The 17,426-nt window shown below is 37.9% G+C and overlaps 1 long non-coding RNA gene across 2 annotated transcripts; it reads right to left on the bottom strand.

Moving 5' to 3' along the window:
- Positions 1-1,770: 1,770 nt before the first annotated feature.
- Positions 1,771-12,795, bottom strand: LOC123770637 (uncharacterized). Of its 2 annotated transcripts, none has more exons than XR_011223084.1 (5): positions 12,606-12,795; positions 12,295-12,488; positions 11,835-11,988; positions 3,361-3,496; positions 1,771-2,174 (listed from the first exon to the last, which is right to left on the bottom strand). It is a non-coding gene; the product is annotated as an uncharacterized lncRNA (long non-coding RNA). The 2 variants fall into 2 exon arrangements; XR_011223085.1 differs by having other exon boundaries at positions 12,318-12,488.
- Positions 12,796-17,426: the final 4,631 nt, after the last annotated feature.

Genomic DNA, 17,426 nt, shown 5'->3' with positions numbered 1-17,426 from the left:
ACTAAATATGTTAAAATTACATTTCAATGTTTCTGATTGAAATAATTTGATTATTCATACAATCTGATTTATATCCATTTGGATTTCATTATTTGGTGTCATTTGCCTTGGAATTGAGCTGTGTTGTTTACCATACCGATCATTTCATGAATATATTTGTTTTCCCATATTTTCATGACTTTTTTCACTGAAATTCTTATATTTGACTGATGGGAACAGCACACCATTTGGGAACGCATCGGACGAGGGCGTGGGGAATGGTTGGGAGGCCGAGGAGACGGTGAGGGGGAATGGGGGGGGGGGGGGAAGATTGGGAGACAAGGAATGTTGCTGTGGCTCACCAACGCATTGCCAGGTAGTTAGTATTCAATAATATTGTTCAATATTGGTATTCTTAAATCTTATTATTCAATAGTATTGAATAATATGCAATATTATTGAATATTAATATTATTCAATAATATCGAACATTATTCAATATATTATTTTCCAGTAATATCGATTATTATTCATTAAGTCAATAAAATCAAATATTCAATAACATTTATTATTTAATATTGCCCAACAGTATTCAATATGGATCAATATTATTGATTAATAAATATTTGGTATTAATATTTATTATTATTCAATATTCTAAATTTTTGCCTTAAATTTGGTCTATATTTCATTCCATATCATTTAATGATCTACAATAATGATTAATATTGCTAGAGGATTTGTACGTTACCTCAACTTAACTCCTGCCACTTTGCTTGGGTTCTCTGTTCTCTTCACATAGCAAAATACGCACAATTCCGCAACACGCTTGGTCCTCACAATCTCAACTTAAAAGTCCACACAACGGCAACGGCCTCCAGCCGCCGACCCAAAGGGACACATGCCCCACTAGGTACAGTCGCAGCCAGGACCCTCTTCCCAATGTCAGGTCAGGACTATATGCAATCGATTTTTCACTTGCATATAGTCCTGGGGACCATTCAGGACTGTTAGTCTTTGGGGCAGAGGTGATGAACACAAATGCTGAGACGATTTGATAAATTCATATGCCAAACATTATCATCGGAGTGCCGGCACGGAAGTGGTTCAAATAGCTTCGGCTATCACTTCCTTATGTACGGTCGTGATGGTCAAGTGCATGAAGGCATCCTGTACATACCAGTTGCGTTGCTCCTGGCAGTATGGGGTTCGAGTCACTTCTCGGGTGCGAGTTTTCAGATATATATAGCTATATATCTATCTCTATATATATCTATATATATAAATAGATATATAGATCTATATCTATATACACGTATAGAGCTAGGATCATTACCTATATCTACAATAATTATCCTAACTATAACCTATAATAAATACCTTACATATCATACGATATGTAGCATATTCTAATAGGATAATTTTATATATATATATCTACGATATTTATTCTAGATTGTCAATATATGTAATCTGGATATGTATATCGGATAATCTAGATGCATCCTAGACATGCATCTAAAATATATTTCATGTTCTAGATATACATCTAGATTGTATATATCTATTATTTTATTTCTTTAAATTAAAAAAAAATATGTATTGTACAAAATATGTACCGAACCATATGCCACGAGATCTCACTACAAATCAATGCCTACAGTCCATGTACATATCCAAAACATAAAACTACTTATTACAATCTTGGTCGTAACTCCAAGTAACACACCATACACTTATTACTGTGTACACAACTGTTGAACATTACTAAAGGTTATTAACACTACTATGTTTGCGTATATTATTTAATGTGTTCTATTAGTCTGCTGCTTCAGACTTATCAAAACTACATTCAAAAATCCCAACTTGTACATTACAAATCAACTAATACAATGAAAATGTGATGTTGACAGTACACTCCTGTAATAATGGCACAAATCATCACTATCTCCTAACTGATAAATATTAAAGGATTACCTTTGACATGCAATTCCACAGTGAGGTCATAGGTCCCTTTACAAATCTAGGCATAAGTATCCAATGGTAAAACAAGATATAAAATTTAAGGCAAACATATCCATGGACATCAGTTAGTCAACAGACATGGCATCATCATCATCCTTATCTTGATCCTTGGTTTTATCAGAAACCTCCTCCTTACTGCCTTCCTCTTTACCTTTCTTCTTTCCCAAGGCCTGAAAGTAAGAAATAAAATATATGAATGATTGATTCTATATTACCATGACTTTTATTGACACTCCAAATACAATACTAAATATCATGTATGCTCTACTGTCCTACTTGTATTTACAGCCGATGAACTACACTAAATCGACAACTAAACACTATCAATCCTATTGGTTTTTAAATCTACTTTTAAAGCTAGGGATACTCGTCCAAACACTTGGTCATTATTTAAACATTCAATATATCTGTTCTGTTTATTATCCAAAATATTTCACTGTCAGTATGTATCCATATTGGCAATTCACAACTATGAGGCAAAGTATCAAATGTCTAGTTATGTGATGAGATGACAAAAGCATATTACTGTATTCTATTGAATAGTGTGGGCGATACGCAACCATTTAGTTTGTCGGTACTAACAAAATAGCTGGAAATATCCTGGCAGTGTGTGGTCAGGTGACAATGACCTCAAGTAACATCCTTCCCAGTGATATCACAGTAACCTATGACATCAGGTAAGGTACAACCTACATTTGGATGTGCATCTATATAGATTAAGTAATTATCAAAACAATGCACCAAACCGGGAAGGCTATGTAGCACCATCAAATGGGCGGAATAATCAGAGGGCGCTAAATATCACTAAGGATGCCAATATGAGAACAGAAACGCACAAAGCGAACGATACCAAATTTATCCAATTCACCAAGAATTCGATCGAAGGACAAGTGACTGCAAGGGATAGTCGGAAAGCAGAGCATAGAGAATGCCATAAAGTTCTGCCGTGAAGATGCCAAGTCTCCAGAGGCAGGCGACACACACATATGGTCAGGAAATAACTTGTGTGATGGCCTACACTGTCTGCAATCTTAGACCCATCAGTGAAGATGGAAATGAAATGGGAGTGTGAAGTGTTCAAGGAAAACGCATTTCTGAACTGTAGGAGGGGTAAAAGCTTTTAGTAATGTGGCTCAGGGATTTAATAAATTTAGCAAGGGACACCCTCCACAGGAGGGCAAAGATGGAATACTAGGAGAAATATTGGTAATACTAACCGAAACAATTTTGCACGCCACAAAACTGACCAGAAAGACGGAGATGGGTGAAGGGGAACATGAGGTACAGGAGGGGTAAAAGTCAAAGCACGACATAGGCAACAGTGAGGGGTATTATAAGGTGGTCATAAACACAGACTCGACTCAAGATCACGGCCTCTTCCATTACTCGCCACCGTCGCGTTGCTCGTCGTCTCCACCCTATACGCATTTCTCAAACAAGATACTTCATCGTTCTGTTCCGCCAAGCCACAACCTCTCCACACGTTACCCTCCTGGAAATCCATAATATGCATCAACTTATCATCGACAACATTTCCTATTCTGTCCTACAACCATCTACGAACACCATTAAAAATTCCTTATATTACACATTTACGCAATGAACAACATTTCAGTATATTTCAACATCTAACAATTTGCATATTAATTTCATATAGGTTGACAAACTTAACACCCTTTATATGATAACTACAATACATAGCAAAACACATTTTCAACCTCTGACGAGTCCTACTTTTATATACAATTCATTCAAACCGAAACCATGACAAACCACACCCCACCCACCTCAAAACTAACCCTTTCTTATACATACAATTGCAGTGCTAAACGCAATTTTTTCCCTCCTCGGGGTTTAGTCCCGCAATTTTAACCCCCTCAGCCTCTCATTTCTTGTTACACTTCTGCCTAGCCAACATTAACTGCTAAACAACTACCTACTAATACCTATATCACCACACATTCCCGCTTACTTCTCCAGGGACACATCTCTTCCTAGTACACAATTCTCAACACTACAAAATCAACTCGACACCAATATACTTACTGCTACACACGACAACCAACACCCCCCTGGACCAATACCTGAAGCTCAACCTGAAGTTAACAACACACTTACATTTCAAGGACGAACAATCAGGACATGTTCCTTTCAATTCTGGCTATATTACTCTTACAACGCGCTACCCCTGACTACAATTTTCAATTTACACTAATATTAATACACACCGCCTACACCCCCCCCCCCCCCCCAACTGTAATGTCGCCACCCACCTACACATTCAAGATTTAACAGCCTCGTCTCCAGTGCAAATTAATCCACCGCAACATTTACATTCCCTCCATGTATCAACAATTCATTCTTAAACCTTCATTTTATGAGTTCTTCCTCCTATGAAGGTCACGCTTATTTCATGCAGTACCATTTACATTATAAACTAAGAACATAAGAACATAAGAACAAAGGTAACTGCAGAAGGCTTATTGGCCCATACGAGGCAGCTCCTATTCTATAACCACCCAATCCCACTCATATACTTGTCCAACCCGTGCTTGAAACAATCGAGGGACCCCACCTCCACAATGTTACGCGGCAATTGGTTCCACAAATCAACAACCCTGTTACTGAACCAGTATTTACCCAAGTCTTTCCTAAATCTAAACTTATCCAATTTATATCCATTGTTTCGTGTTCTGTCCTGTGTTGATACTTTTAATACCCTATTAATATCCCCCCGGTTATGTCCATTCATCCACTTGTAAACCTCTATCATGTCACCCCTAACTCTTCGCCTTTCCAGTGAATGCAACTTAAGCTTTGTTAATCTTTCTTCATATGAAAGATTTCTAATTTGGGGAATTAACTTAGTCATCCTACGCTGGACACGTTCAAGTGAATTTATATCCATTCTATAATATGGCGACCAAAACTGAACTGCATAATCTAAATGGGGCCTAACTAGAGCAAGATATAGCTTGAGAACCACACCAGGTGTCTTGTTACTAACGCTGCGATTAATAAATCCAAGTGTCCGATTTGCCTTATTACGAACATTTATGCATTGATCCTTTTGTTTTAAATTCTTACTAATCATAACTCCCAGATCCCTTTCGCAATCCGACTTCGCAATCACAACACCATCTAGCTCGTATCTTGTAACTCTATCATCATTACCTAACCTCAGAACTTTACATTTATCAGCATTAAACTGCATCTGCCAATCCTTTGACCATTTCAAAACCCTATCTAGATCAACTTGAAGTGATAGTGAGTCCTCCTCCGAATTAATTTCCCTACCGATTTTCGTATCATCGGCAAATTTGCAAATGTTGCTACTCAAACCTGAATCTAAATCATTTATATATATTATAAACAACAGAGGTCCCAGGACAGAGCCTTGAGGCACTCCACTTACAACATTTTCCCACTCTGACTTGATTCCATTTATACTAACTCTCTGTTTCCTTTGGTATAGCCATGCCCTAATCCAGCTTAATATAGCACCCCCAATACCATGAGACTCTATTTTTTTAATCAGTCTTTCATGTGGCACTGTATCAAAAGCTTTGCTAAAGTCAAGGTATACAACATCGCAATCCTTACCACTATCAACTGCCTCAACAATGCTAGAATAAAAAGATAACAAATTTGTTAAACATGAACGGCCATTTATAAAACCATGTTGCGACTCAATTATTAATTTATGTTTTTCAAGATGAAGACGAATTTTATTTGCTATTATAGATTCGAGTAACTTTCCCACAATAGACGTTAGGCTAATTGGTCGATAGTTAGACGCAAGTGATCTATCTCCTTTCTTAAAAACTGGTATCACATTAGCAACTTTCCAAAACTCTGGCACTCTGCCTGACTCTATTGATTTATTAAATATGGTTGACAGTGGGTCACAAAGCTCCTCTTTGCATTCTTTAAGCACCCTGGCAAACACTTCATCCGGCCCTGGGGATTTGTTTGGTTTGAGTTTTACTATTTGTTTAAGAACATCCTCCCTGGTAACTGCTAAACTCGTCAACCTGTCCTCGTCCCCACCCACATAGACTTGTTCGGCTGAAGGCATATTGTTAAGTTCCTCTTTAGTAAATACAGATACAAAATATTTATTAAAAATACTACTCATCTCTTCATCACTATCTGTTATTTGACCTGTCTCAGTTTTTAATGGACCTATCCTTTCCCTAGTCTTAGTACGATATAACTGAAAAAACCCTTTAGGATTTGTCTTTGCTTGCCCTGCTATGCGAACTTCATAGTTTCTTTTTGCTTTCCTTATCTCTTTTTTAACATTTCTAACCAGTTGTACGAATTCCTGTTCTAAAGTGACCTCCCCATTTTTAATCCTTTTGTACCAAGCTCTCTTTTTACCTATAAGGTTCTTCAAATTCTTTGTTATCCACTTTGGGTCATTAGTATACGATCTATTCAATTTGTATGGTATACTACGTTCCTGTGCTTTGTTTAGAATATTCTTAAATAAGTTATATATTGAATCCACATCGAAATCCCCATTTAAGTCACCTATCGCTGGGTTCATGTCTCGCTCCAAGACCGGCCCACACCCCATACCCAAGCCTTTCCAATCAATTTGACCCAAAAAATTTCTTAGGCTATTAAAATCAGCTTTTCGAAAATCTGGCACTTTAACAGAATTTTCTCCTACTGGTCTATTCCATTCTATGCTAAATCTGATTTCTTTGTGATCACTGCTCCCTAGCTCACTCCCTATTTCGATGTCATTAATTTGCGTTTCCCTGTTAGTTAACACTAAATCTAAAATATTATTTTCCCGTGTTGGTTCCTTAATGTGTTGCGTAAGAAAGCAATCGTCAATTAATTCTAGAAAATCTTCTGCTTCACTATTCCCTGTTTTGTTCAACCAGTTTATTCCGCTAAAATTAAAGTCACCCATGACATAAATACTGTTAGATCTAGATGCTCTAGATATTTCATCCCATAGATGCTTTGCTTCCATTCTGTCTAAATTTGGTGGCCTATATATTACTCCTATTATAATATTATTAGCTTTTTCGTTTAATTCAATCCAAATAGTTTCTGTGTGTGGCTCTGTTTTGATTCCCTCTTTGAGACTACATTTCAAATTGTCCCTAACATATATGGCTACTCCACCTCCTCGTCTAATATATCTATCTGTGTGAAATAGTTTAAATCCATATATTTGATATTCAGCTAATAGTTCTCTATTTTCTACATTCATCCACGTTTCGGTAAGTGCAATAATATCTATTTTTTCTGTGCAGACAAGAGCATTTAATTCGTTAATTTTATTTCTTAGACTTCTACTGTTAGTGTAATATACCCTAAGTGAATTGTTATTTTGCGGACCTTCTCTTTCCCTGATCGTTTTGCCAATTCCTTTCTCCCACAAACACATACTTTTATTACCTCCTTCCTCCAAATCAATTCCCATACCTCTATCTACTAACAGTTTAAACCCAAACAAACACCTCTAACCACTTCTTCTAGCGAGTTCGCAACAGCAACAACCCCAGCTCTCGATAGATGCACCCCATCACGAGCATACATTTCATTTCTTCCATAGAAGTGTTCCCAGTTGTCTATGAAAGATATTGCATTTGATTTGCAATATCTTTCCAGCCGGCAATTGACACCAAGTGCCCTCGATATCCATTCATTTCCCACTCCCTTTCTTGGTAGAATGCCACATATGATCGGGATTCCTCCCTTGCTCCTAACTAACTCTATGGCTGTTTTATACCTCTGAATCAGTTCCTCACTCCTGACTCGACCAACATCATTTCCTCCCACGCTAATGCAAATAATGGGATTGTTCCCATTACCAGCCATAATATCATTCATGTTGTTTATAATATCACCAATGCCAGCTCCGGGATAGCAAACCCTTAACCTGTTCCCCCTATCTCTAGCACAAAACGTTCTATCCAAATACCTTATCTGGGAATCTCCCACAACTAATGTTTGCTTAGGTACTTCCTTTACTTTCTGAGGGGCCTGCGCTTCCTTTCTCTTCGTTGCTTTCCCTTTTGCGCGATCCACAGTCTCTCCACAGCACTCGTCCTCCAAAACGTCAAATGAATTTGAAGTTGCTATGGCGTTTGAAGGCGGCTTTATCAAAGTCTTCTTAAGGCCCCTGTCTTTCGCAACTCTCCAAGACGAGGTCCCTTTACTGCTGGTCTCCTCCTTCGTTACTTCTCGTTGTTTTTTAAGCTGACGCACCTCCTCCCGCAGAGAGTCCAACTCTGTCCTCAGGGCTCCCACTAGAGTCACCAACTATATTCCTTACCCCTATTAAATATTCTATTAGTTAGTGTTACTAGCAGCTATACGTCGAACAACCTACAGCTAAATGTCTACGTCACTAAGACGACACCAAGCCAACGGATTTTCAAACGTTCCCCCTCTCATGTCAAATTAAAGTGGTCTGGTTACCCGAATACATAAACTCCCAATTAAACGCATGGTGAAGGGGGGGGGGTGTTACTACACCACTATCAACAACTTTTAAAGACACTACGCGCGAACCGTCAGCCAAAACCCTATCGACAGTTATTCAGTAGTCCTAACTTTTCCGGAAGCAACACCATCCTGCAGCAAAACTCAGTTTATAAAGTAGAAAAATTAACACTTACACCACTGACTCACAGGTTAAGGCACTTCAGTTTTCAATGTAAACACTCGCTAGGAGCGCCCCGCTATGCCTGTAGTAGTCGTCAAACTCAACCTCAATGTCAACCTCAATGTCAACCTCAATGTCAACCTCAATGTCAACCTCAATGTCAACCTCAATGTCAACCTCAATGTCAACCTCAATGTCAACCTCAATGTCAACCTCAATGTCAACCTCAATGTCAACCTCAATGTCAACCTCAATGTCAACCTCAATGTCAACCTCAATGTCAACCTCAATGTCAACCTCAATGTCAACCTCAATGTCAACCTCAATGTCAACCTCAATGTCAACCTCAATGTCAACCTCAATGTCAACCTCAATGTCAACCTCAATGTCAACCTCAATGTCAACCTCAATGTCAACCTCAATGTCAACCTCAATGTCAACCTCAATGTCAACCTCAATGTCAACCTCAATGTCAACCTCAATGTCAACCTCAATGTCAACCTCAATGTCAACCTCAATGTCAACCTCAATGTCAACCTCAATGTCAACCTCAATGTCAACCTCAATGTCAACCTCAATGTCAACCTCAATGTCAACCTCAATGTCAACCTCAATGTCAACCTCAATGTCAACCTCAATGTCAACCTCAATGTCAACCTCAATGTCAACCTCAATGTCAACCTCAATGTCAACCTCAATGTCAACCTCAATGTCAACCTCAATGTCAACCTCAATGTCAACCTCAATGTCAACCTCAATGTCAACCTCAATGTCAACCTCAATGTCAACCTCAATGTCAACCTCAATGTCAACCTCAATGTCAACCTCAATGTCAACCTCAATGTCAACCTCAATGTCAACCTCAATGTCAACCTCAATGTCAACCTCAATGTCAACCTCAATGTCAACCTCAATGTCAACCTCAATGTCAACCTCAATGTCAACCTCAATGTCAACCTCAATGTCAACCTCAATGTCAACCTCAATGTCAACCTCAATGTCAACCTCAATGTCAACCTCAATGTCAACCTCAATGTCAACCTCAATGTCAACCTCAATGTCAACCTCAATGTCAACCTCAATGTCAACCTCAATGTCAACCTCAATGTCAACCTCAATGTCAACCTCAATGTCAACCTCAATGTCAACCTCAATGTCAACCTCAATGTCAACCTCAATGTCAACCTCAATGTCAACCTCAATGTCAACCTCAATGTCAACCTCAATGTCAACCTCAATGTCAACCTCAATGTCAACCTCAATGTCAACCTCAATGTCAACCTCAATGTCAACCTCAATGTCAACCTCAATGTCAACCTCAATGTCAACCTCAATGTCAACCTCAATGTCAACCTCAATGTCAACCTCAATGTCAACCTCAATGTCAACCTCAATGTCAACCTCAATGTCAACCTCAATGTCAACCTCAATGTCAACCTCAATGTCAACCTCAATGTCAACCTCAATGTCAACCTCAATGTCAACCTCAATGTCAACCTCAATGTCAACCTCAATGTCAACCTCAATGTCAACCTCAATGTCAACCTCAATGTCAACCTCAATGTCAACCTCAATGTCAACCTCAATGTCAACCTCAATGTCAACCTCAATGTCAACCTCAATGTCAACCTCAATGTCAACCTCAATGTCAACCTCAATGTCAACCTCAATGTCAACCTCAATGTCAACCTCAATGTCAACCTCAATGTCAACCTCAATGTCAACCTCAATGTCAACCTCAATGTCAACCTCAATGTCAACCTCAATGTCAACCTCAATGTCAACCTCAATGTCAACCTCAATGTCAACCTCAATGTCAACCTCAATGTCAACCTCAATGTCAACCTCAATGTCAACCTCAATGTCAACCTCAATGTCAACCTCAATGTCAACCTCAATGTCAACCTCAATGTCAACCTCAATGTCAACCTCAATGTCAACCTCAATGTCAACCTCAATGTCAACCTCAATGTCAACCTCAATGTCAACCTCAATGTCAACCTCAATGTCAACCTCAATGTCAACCTCAATGTCAACCTCAATGTCAACCTCAATGTCAACCTCAATGTCAACCTCAATGTCAACCTCAATGTCAACCTCAATGTCAACCTCAATGTCAACCTCAATGTCAACCTCAATGTCAACCTCAATGTCAACCTCAATGTCAACCTCAATGTCAACCTCAATGTCAACCTCAATGTCAACCTCAATGTCAACCTCAATGTCAACCTCAATGTCAACCTCAATGTCAACCTCAATGTCAACCTCAATGTCAACCTCAATGTCAACCTCAATGTCAACCTCAATGTCAACCTCAATGTCAACCTCAATGTCAACCTCAATGTCAACCTCAATGTCAACCTCAATGTCAACCTCAATGTCAACCTCAATGTCAACCTCAATGTCAACCTCAATGTCAACCTCAATGTCAACCTCAATGTCAACCTCAATGTCAACCTCAATGTCAACCTCAATGTCAACCTCAATGTCAACCTCAATGTCAACCTCAATGTCAACCTCAATGTCAACCTCAATGTCAACCTCAATGTCAACCTCAATGTCAACCTCAATGTCAACCTCAATGTCAACCTCAATGTCAACCTCAATGTCAACCTCATACCATCCCCCTCAAACTTAGTTATTCAACAACCAAAATACACTTATCTATTGCATCACCCCAAATCTACTGCCTTCAGACCTTGTTTTTACATTTTTCACATAACCTAATTGCAAGTAAATCGCGTCCACCACGCCCTGTCATCACGTACATTTACTTTGCTACACCTCGAGTGGGTCACACGACGGCGTTAGGCCCGGAACACTTCCCTTAGGGTTCAAGTAGTTAATAAGAACGTGCCCACTACCTTACATAGCTGTTAAGCAACACTTTTACAGGCATTCTTAATATGCTTACTCATCCGGTCTATACAGTTTCCCATTAACACAACTAACATGTTGTTTAACTAATTAGTCATCAACGTTGACACACTTACGAAATGATTATATCTTCAATACTTCCACTCACTATTTTATTCCCACTCACTTTTATTCCCACTTTAGTAACCATTTCACAACGTGAACACTAATTCCTGCAAAACTACCTTTGTCACATTCAACTTCCACAACATTTAAGTGATAATAACTACTCTCCGCCGCCTCAACGTCACATTCAAACCCACACAATATTAACACTCACCTTTAGACTAGTAACGTGGCCCAACCTCAAACCTATCCCCACGATTCTTCAAAACTAGTCACACTTGCTTCAACTGCCCTATTCATGAAGACTTTGCAGTGTCTCCGTGCTCTTCCAGACAGCGGACAGATTGGCAGGACCCCTGGGCTATTACCTGCAACAAGGCAACCTCATGTTATCAATATAAATTATTCTATCATGCCTATACCATACCTTTAATTGCAACATGTACTTTCACTAAACTAATTTTATGCTCCCAATTTCTAATGCAATTTAAAAGCATAGATCCCACCTAGATACTCAACGAGTTTCGCAGCTGTTACTTGTGGCCTCGACACCCTCTGAGCACCTAATACTATTAACCACTTCAGTCTCACTTTACTACGCTATCCTATTACAATATTACCACGCCTCTAAACTTACACTAGATATTCAATAACTAATTGCCTTAAACTCATACCGCCATCATAGATGCTAACTCACGCAGCACATCTGGCCAAACCGGGACATCTGCCACCACCTTCTCCCCACCGACTTGATTCATTGGCCCCATCACAACCTTAAGTCTCTCCTCCACATTCCTAAATCGCCAGTCGGCTCATTTCACGCGATGCCTCGTCTTCCCACCATTACCTCATTCACTTAACAATAACGCTGAAAAACAAACATTACAATTCACTGCACATTTATAAATATCTTTTAGTACTGATTACAGGTCACCAAAATATCTGCCTATATATATATAATCCCCAAAGAGGGTATATACGGCACCTGTAAAATATATATTTTTGACCCTATGTATTGGCGTTTTGCGGGTGTACAATATGAGTGTAAGCTAGGGGATCTGTCAGCCCTAGCGACCCCAAAGGATAACGGGGTACCAGCTCAGAGTAACATCACGCCCTAACACTAACTTGTACACCACAACTATGCCAATACTGGGGTCAAAATAACGTTCCGTCGAGCCTCACCCACCAAGTCGACTCAACAGCCAATCACGTTCCTAATTTTCTATTGACGTCACATTCTCGCAACCTCTACTCTCATTGGTCGGCTCCACCTAATTGGATACTCTAGTAATTGATGACAATTATTTATTGAAACTCAAATATATACACCCAAATGTATACCCAATGTATGAGAAACATACATATACCATATGTATGAAAAACAATGTTTGACTTTACACTCACAAATGATGACTTTGGATTAATTATTATTTAATGATTAAATAATAATTATACTTATTCAAGCTGTAAGTACAGTACAACACAGTACACTATAGTATAGTACAGTACCGTACAGTACACTTCCCTACGGTACGATACATTACAGTACTATACATTACAGTACTGTAGAATACAGTTCCGTACGATACAATACATTAACTACTATGCAGTACAGTACCGTATCATACAGAACAGCCAAGGGCACAGTACTCTACAGTACAATAGAGAACAGTACAGTACCGTATAGTACAATACACTACAGTAAAGTGGAGTACAGTACACTACTAGGTACAGTACAGTTCCGTACAATACTCTACATAACAGTACCGTACAATACTCTACAGTACACTACAGTACAGTACCGTACAATACTCTACAGTACACTACACTACAAGGTACAGTACCCTACAGAACCGTACAGTGCAGTCCAGTACTGTATACTACACAAAAGTACCGTACAGTACAATATGGTACACAATAAAACAGTATAATGCAGTACACTATAATGCAGTACGGTACAGTACACTATAAGACACAACAGTACACTACCGTACACTCACATTTCGTTACTTGCCTTTCAAATGTACCAACGGCATCACCATTACATTTTTTTTACTTAAATCTCTATTTCTTGAATGTAATAACGCTTAATAAGCAAAAAAGTTCACATGAGATGGAGAGAGAGGACATTGCTGCAATGGCGGTGTGTGGCAACTAACGCTAGTATCACTAACGACCATTCTTAGTGCATTATTACCTTTCCAACCGTTCATTTTCCTCTCTAAACAACACCAATGTATATATATATATATATACACGATTTAAGCCATAGATACACACTGCAACTAGTAATAACGATTAATTAACATTCAATCAAATACTGTTTTACACATTTCTGCAAACTCATCAGTCATTTTCAAGAATAAAGATCTTGTGCGTTACACTTCGATCATTTGAACTCTTGTGAGTCCTTTTTTTGAGACTGACGCTATATTATGCTATGTTAACTTAAGCTAAGCAAGCTACGCTACACTGGACTAGGCTAGGGTAAACTAGGTAAAGTTAGATACAATACCGTAAACTAAAGGGTACAATACAGTACATTGCAGTACAAAACATTATAGTACACTACCCTACTATACAGTACACTACCATTCACTACAGTATAGTACAATACACTATAGGACAGTGCAGTAGAGGCTACAGTACAGGATACAATACAGTACATTGCAGTACAGGGTGCATTACATTACAGAACAGTAAAGTATAGTACAGCATAGTGCAGACCAGTACAGTACAATACATTAAAGCAAAGTGAAGTACAATACAAAGTATTGTACTTTATTGTACATACAAGTACAGTGCAAGATTTTCTATTAGAAATTCCCCTAAAAATCCTACTAAAAATTCACAAACAAATCCTAATACTAATTCCCCTAAAAATCCTACTAGGAATCCCCTAAAAATCCTACTCAAAAATCAAACTATACATTTTACTACAAATCCTACAAGCAATCCTACTATGATTCCAAGAAAAATCCAACTAGAAATCATCTACAAATACTACTTGCATTCCTACTAAGAATCCCCTCGAAATCCTACTATAAATATCTATAAATCCTACTACAAATCTCTAGAAATCATACTAGCAATCCTACTACAAATCATAATAGTTTTTCTATTATGATTCCTACTATAAATCACCTATAAATCTTATTAGGATTCTCACTATAAATCCCAATAGGATTTATAGTGAGTATGTTTACCCTAAACATACTACTACAAATTACCTAACAATACTATTGCAAATCTTACTATTTCCTTCAATATTTCATATTATTGTTCAATCTATATGAATGGAAATGTTCGTTTGTCCATAACCGCTGTTCAACTTAAGTTCTTTACCCATTGCCTGGATTTTTGGACACAACGTTGCCTTTGAATAGGCGCATCTTTTTTCTATACCTTCTATATACATGCCACACCTGTGACAGGTAAAACTATGCTTTTCTTCAATACACCACCATCTGTTGCATGTCAAAGCAACACACGTTATACTAAATATGTTACAATTCAATTTCAATGTTTTTGATTGCAATGATAATTTGATTTTTCATACATTCTTATTTATTTGCATTTGGATTCCATTATTTTGTGTACATTGCATTGGAATTGAGCCGTGTCGTTTACCATACCAATCATTTCATGATTATAATTCATTTTTTCATATTTTCTTTCCTTTTTTTTTAACTGCAATTCTTATATTTCACTGATGGGAACATCAGATCACTTTAGGTTCAAAATTTTCTGATGGGAACATCAGACCATTTCGGAACGCATCGGACGAGGGAATGGGGAATGGTTGGGAGGCCGAGGGGACGGGTGAGGAGGGGAATGGTGGGGGACAATGAAGGTTGCTGTGGCTCACCAACCCGTTCACAGGTACAGTACTCCTAGTATTCAAGAATATTTTTCAATACCGATGCTCTTCATTAATATTATTATATAGTATTGAATAATATACAGTATTAGTCATTATTAATATTATTCAATAATATTGATTATTATTATTTATTAGTATTTACTCAATATTATTCAATAAAATCAATTATATATATATATTTCCATTAATATCGATTATTATTCATTATTATTCAATAACATCAAATATTATTCAATAATATCCATTATTCAATAATATCAAATATTAGTCAATATTATCCAATATTATTGATTAATATTCAATTATATTTAATAATATTCAATAATATGGAATATTAAATATGGATAATTATTATTAATAAATATTATTGAATAATATTGATTTATTCAATATTCTGCAATATTATTAAGTATTATTTATTATTCTACATTTATTGTTTCACATTATTCTATATTTTATTAAATATCATTTAATATTCTAGAATACCGATTATTTTTTTTCCCTAGGGCATTTCTACGTTAGCTGAACCTAACTTCTACCACTTTCCTTGGGTTCTCTGTTCTCTTCAGACAGAAAAATACGCAACAATCCACAACCTGCAAGACGTTTCATGCTCACATCTCAAGTCCACACAACCGGCTCCAGCCGCCCACCCAAAGCGACACATGCCAGACTAGGTCCAGGAACAGTCACGAGGTAGTGTCCCAGCCACGACCCTCTTCCCAATGTCAGCCCAGGACATGTTACCTGGCCCCAGGACTATATGCAACCGAGTATTTCAATTGCATATAGTCCTACGGACCATTCACGTTTCTTCGCATTTGTGTTCCTCACGTGTGCCCCAAAGAATGAGGCGATTTCATAAAATGCTATGCCCAAGATTACCATCAGAGTGCCGGCGGGGAAGTGCTTCAAATAGCTTCGGCTAGCACTTCCTTCTGTCCGGTCATGATGGTGCCAATTTTCATTTATTTATATATATATATATATATATATATATATATATATATATTATTAAATATGACCGAAAAAGTAAGATTAATAATTCTAACACGAATTTTCTCAATCTTTCGTACATTTCTTTTCACTGGTGGAGGTAATTCAAAAATCAATTCTCCAAAATCCATTTTTATTTCTAGTCTGATGCGACACTTGAGCGCGTTTCGTAAAACTTATTACATTTTCAAAGACTTTACACATACACAACTGAATAGAACTTACATATCTCCGATTTGTTTATATCTACACTTGAGTGAGGTGGATGGGGTGAGGTGGTATTTAATAGGGTATTAATTTCATCAACACAAGACAGAACACGAAACAATGGATATTGAAATGGAAGTGATTGTAGAAAGCCTATTGGTCCATATTTCTTGATGCTTCTATATTGGAGCGGAGTCTTGAGGTGGGTAGAATATAGTTGTGCATTAATTGGCTGTTGATTGCTGGTGTTGACTTCTTAATGTGCAGTGCCTCGCAAACGTCAAGCCGTCTGCTATCGCTGTATCTATCGATGATTTCTGTGTTGTTTACTAGGATTTCTCTGGCGATTGTTTGGTTGTGGGAAGAGATTATATGTTCCTTAATGGAGCCCTGTTGCTTATGCATCGTTAAACGTCTAGAAAGAGATGTTGTTGTCCTGCCTATATACTAGGTTTTTTGGAGCTTACAGTTCCCAAGTGGGCATTTGAAGGTATAGACGACGTTGGTCTCTTTTAAAGCGTTCTGCTTTGTGTCTGGAGAGTTTCTCATGAGTAGGCTGGCCGTTTTTCTGGTTTTATAGTAAATCGTCAGTTGTATCCTCTGATTTTTGTCTGTAGGGATAACGTTTCTATTAACAATATCTTTCAGCACCCTTTCCTCCGTTTTATGAGCTGTGGAAAAGAAGTTCCTGTAAAATAGTCTAATAGGGGGTATAGG

This window comes from Procambarus clarkii, chromosome 56 (assembly GCF_040958095.1).
Source record: "Procambarus clarkii isolate CNS0578487 chromosome 56, FALCON_Pclarkii_2.0, whole genome shotgun sequence".
In the NCBI taxonomy this organism is placed as follows: Eukaryota; Metazoa; Arthropoda; class Malacostraca; order Decapoda; family Cambaridae; genus Procambarus; species Procambarus clarkii.
The sequence above is the reverse complement of the archived record's forward strand: the minus strand, read 5'-3'. Positions and strand labels throughout refer to the sequence as shown.